General features: G+C 37.1%; 2 pseudogenes; one reads left to right on the top strand and one right to left on the bottom strand.

The window, feature by feature from the left end:
- LOC101583317 overlaps window positions 1-4,605 on the top strand; it is a 9,710-nt pseudogene that overhangs the window by 725 nt on the left and 4,380 nt on the right.
- Window positions 3,139-3,269, bottom strand: LOC111812586 (annotated as a pseudogene).

The following is a 4,605-nucleotide window of genomic DNA, read 5'->3' as shown; positions in this document are numbered from 1 at the left end:
CTATAGCACTGGTTACTTTGAACAAATAAAGCTTTTGTAGTTGCTTCCTTTATCAAAAAAGAACATTTGGCAGCCTGATACATTTCCTCTGCTTCTCTAAATGTTGGGGGGAATTTTCCATAGTTCAACTCATGTTTTAGCTCATATGCTTAAGGACCATTCTGAGTTTTTTGTTTGTGTGTGTATAAATAAAATTCTTATGTAAGTGGTTTTTGTTTTGTTTTTAAACATTCACCAAAACAAAAACTATGAACGATAACCTCATGTTTCAGACACCATCTTTCTGAGCAATCTAAGAAATCACTTCCAGTTAAATAATAAGTTTTCCTGAAGCCATAACCTTTTAATTTAAATAGATGGTTTTGTGGTTAACTGGACAGTTTAAAGTAGGTATTTTCAAAGCAGCCATATCAGAATCTGTATCTGTCTTTAGTCACAAAAATGCAATTTTCGGGGGCTGGTGAGATGGCTCAGTGGTCTAAAGCACCTACTTAGAACAAGCTTAGCAAAGCACAGGGACCGTGGCTCAATCCCCCAGCACCACATGCCAGCCAGCCCCGCCCCCTGGTGGGCTGAGCTGCCCCCCCCAAATAAAATTAAAAAAAAAATGCAATTTACATCTAAAACAAACACGCCCCCCCAAAAAAAAGTCTTTATCTAGTTGGGCATGGTGGCACACGCCTACAATCCTACCCCTTGGCAGGCTGAAGCAGGAATATCCTGGGAGTTCAAGACTAGCTTGGGCTATAAAGTGAGCGGAAGGCCAGCCTGAACTGCACAGTGAGACCCCGTCTCATAAAGAGAAAAAAAAAATTCTTATCTCTACCAACAACTTTCCCACCTCAATAAAGTAGCAAGTCAAAACTTGGTTTCTTTGAATTTGCTAAGGAAGACCTAACAAGGGAACATTAAAAATTCCTCAAGACTCATTTTTTCGAAGCAAGTTGAGATCTGCACTCAAAAGTCAGGATTCATATATGTCTTGACTTGGCTCTCAGAAACCTACTGAGTGACTGGTGGTGTTCAGAATTTAGGACCTAGAACAAATGAGTGGACAAACTTGTAATCTAAACTATTGACCTGCAAGTTATTTCTTGACTCCAACTTGTTCCTTACATGTAGGTTCAATCTTCAGTATTCAGGTTACTGTTTTCAGCACAAGCCAGGAAAACAACTTTGTAGTAGTCAGAATGTTGTCCTAATGTATATTGTTTACTTTATTGTAAATAATGGTGAGCAGTGGTCAATAAGTAGTTTTATATTCCTTTAAAAAAGTCCAGGGGCCAGGGAGATGGCTCAGTGGAATAAGCGCTTCCCTGGCAAGTGCAAGGGCTTGAGTTCATTCCCTGGTTCCACCAAAAAAAAAAAAAAAAAAAAAAAAAAGTCCATCGCATTCCTCTACACAGATAACAAACACAATGAGAGGAAAATTAGAGAAACAATACCTTTTACAATAGCCCTGCAGAAAATGAAATACATAGGAATTAATCTAACTGAAGAAGTCAATGATCTATTCAATGAAAATTACAGTACTCTGAAAAATGAGATCATAGAGGATTTCAGAAAATGGAAAGATATGCCTTGCTCCTAGATAGGAAGAACAAACATTGTGAAGATAGCCGTACTCCCAAAAATGTTATGCAGATTTAATACAATCTCTATCAAAATACCAACAAACATACCTCACAGACCTCCAGAAATCATTGCTAAAATTTATTTGGAACCAGAACAAACATAGAATAACAAAGGTAATCATGGACTACAAAGGCAAGGCAGGAGGGATTACAATCCCTGAGTTAAAATTATACTACAGGGCTGGTGAGATGGCTCAGTGGTCTAAAGCACCTACTTAGAATAAGCTTAACAAAGCACAGGGACCACGGTTCAATCCCCCAGCACCACATGCCAGCCAGCCCCACTCCCTGGTGGGCTCAGCTGGTCACACACACACACACACACACACACACACACACACACACACACACACACAAATAAAATTAAAAAAATAAAATAAAATTATACTACAAAGCTACTGTGATAAAATCAGCATGGAATTGGGAAAAAAACAGACCTGGGGATCAATGGAATAGAGTAGAAGATGCAGATACTACTACAAACACACTCAGCCATCTTATCTTTGACAAAGGGGCCAAACATTCTTACTGGAAAAAAGATAGCCTCTTTAACAAATGGTGCTGGAAAAACTGGCTGTCTACATGCCAGAAACTGAGACTTGACACAGGTCTATCACCATGCACCAACTTAAAGTCAAAATGGAGTAAAGATCTAAACATTAAAGCAGAAACACAAAATCTCCTGGAAGAGAAAGTAGGAGGAAATCTTGAAGACATAGGGGTAGACAAAGAATTCATGAACAAAAAATCAAACTGCACAGGAAATACTTGAAAGAATTAACAACTGGGACCTCCTCTTATTGAAAAATTTTTTGCATATCAGAAAAAATTACCAACAGAGTGAAAAGACAACCCACAAATTTGGAAAAAAAATCTTTAATAAGCACTCAGACAAAAGTCTTCTATGTAGAATTTATAAAGAACTAAAAAACATTAAGGCCCCAAAATGTAAAAATCAGACCCAAAAATGGGCATCCAAGATGAAAACATACTTCTCAGAGGAAGGAACCCTTCTCCACTGCCGGTGGAAATGTAGAATACTGCAATCATTATGGAAAGCAGTGTGGGGAGTCCTCAAAAACCTAGGACTGGAAATCCCATTCAATCCAGCTATCCCCCTTCTGGGAATTTTCCCAAAAGAAATGAAAGCATCATATCATAGTGATATATGTATGCCTATGTTTATAGCAGTGCAATTTGTGATAGCCAAATCTTGGAAACAACCAAAATGCCCATCACCTGAGGAATGGATGAAAAGATGTGGTGTTTTTATATAATGGAGTATTACTCAGCTATAAAGAATAATAAACTCAAAGCCTTCATATATAAGTGGGTGCAACTTGAAGATATACTCATTAGTGAAATAAACCAGATGTACATGTGTAAATATTGTATTGTCTCCCTAGTGTAAGAACTCAAAAGAAGAAATAAAAATTGAAAGTTATAACACAGTTAATCGGAATGTGAGAACTTAAGGTTTAAAGAATGAAGAGAGAGAAAGGAGAAAAGTTAGGAAATATGACATGGGCAAAACCATACATTTATTTAAACAAGATGCTTAAGGCAATGGCCCTAAGAATCTCTGTCAGGCTTTTGATACTACACTTGATCTTAGCCAAAAGGCCGAGAAGCAATCTGTCAGGCTTTTGAGAATAGCAGTTAATGGGTAGAATTCTCATCCTCACTAACTGTATATGATGATAACTGTGAACTAAGCAATTACACTGAGGATAACAATGTGTAATACTAAAACCATGCTTGAATACCTGTCATTTTGGTCATCAAAATGAATACTGCTTCTAATGTCATGCCAATTATTGCTATACTCTCTTTAAAGTAATTTTTTAAAGGTAATAAAAGAAAACAGGAGACAAAAAGTCATAGAATTGTCCTGACACAATGTTGTATATGGTTTGATTTCTAAATTTCTGTGTAAAATTGTGTAAAAAATCTTCTCTAAATTGTTTTTTTCACATTCCAGAGAGACTTAAAGTTTAGAATATCCATGAGTGCTGGAAAATAGAGGTGCCATGTTATGTCTCAGGTAATTAATATTCAGACAGATAGTGGTGTTAAACTCAGCTGCCTCTGATACAGGGTAATAATATCATTAAGCTTCTCTTCTGGATGCGTAACAACTAAAGTTTGCAGACCAAAAGTTAGAGAAAGAGAAAAGAGAAGGGCTATAAGGATAGCCAATATTTTGGCCTTAGCACTTCAAGGTCTGTGATGACTGAGGACATAAGAGAACCTGTACTGTAACATCCTATAACTCAGGGGTGTCCCAATTTTTTTGATCATGGAGATTATGGGACCATAGAGGAAAGTGATCAATGATGTGCCTAAGGAGAGTCACCTAGAGAGAAAAATTTATCTCAGGCTTTCACAGAGAGAAAATTCATCAAGCAATGGTTGTGAATCATCCAGATGGCTGACACTGGCAAAAGATCTACAAGGTGCTGTATATGGTTCCAGCATAAATCCTGAGGGGATTTGACTGACCTTGTCAGATACACAAGTTACGTTTTTCATTATATAGGTCTTGCTTTATCTTGGTCTTAACCATCCAGCAGAAAAGTATAATCATGAGGTATAAAAGGTAATGCCATATTAAAATGTTGAGCTGTAAAAGGTTAAAGTGGACAACTTCTGACAATTGCCAGTTCTGCCATTAACTCACTATTATTGACTATTGGACTATATTGGGTTATTTTTCTGAATTCAATTAGCTACAATCTTTAGACTGGTTTCAAGTATGAAAAGGTCCTTTAAAGACTTCTCTAAATAAAGCTTCTTTAACCACAGTGGAACACCCTTCTCTGAAAAAGCAAAATGAAAAAGGGGGATATGTTGGGAGTCAATAAGTTAGGAATGAGGGGAGACAGCTCAGTAGATTAAGCGCTTGCCTGGAAAGCACAAGGGCCTGAATTCAATTCTTGGTTCCACCAAAAAAAAAAAAAAAAAAAAAAAA

This window comes from Octodon degus, unplaced genomic scaffold, assembly GCF_000260255.1.
Source record: "Octodon degus isolate 3935 unplaced genomic scaffold, OctDeg1.0 scaffold00130, whole genome shotgun sequence".
Lineage (NCBI taxonomy): Eukaryota > Metazoa > Chordata > Mammalia > Rodentia > Octodontidae > Octodon > Octodon degus.
This window is presented reverse-complemented; position numbering and strand designations above follow the sequence as displayed.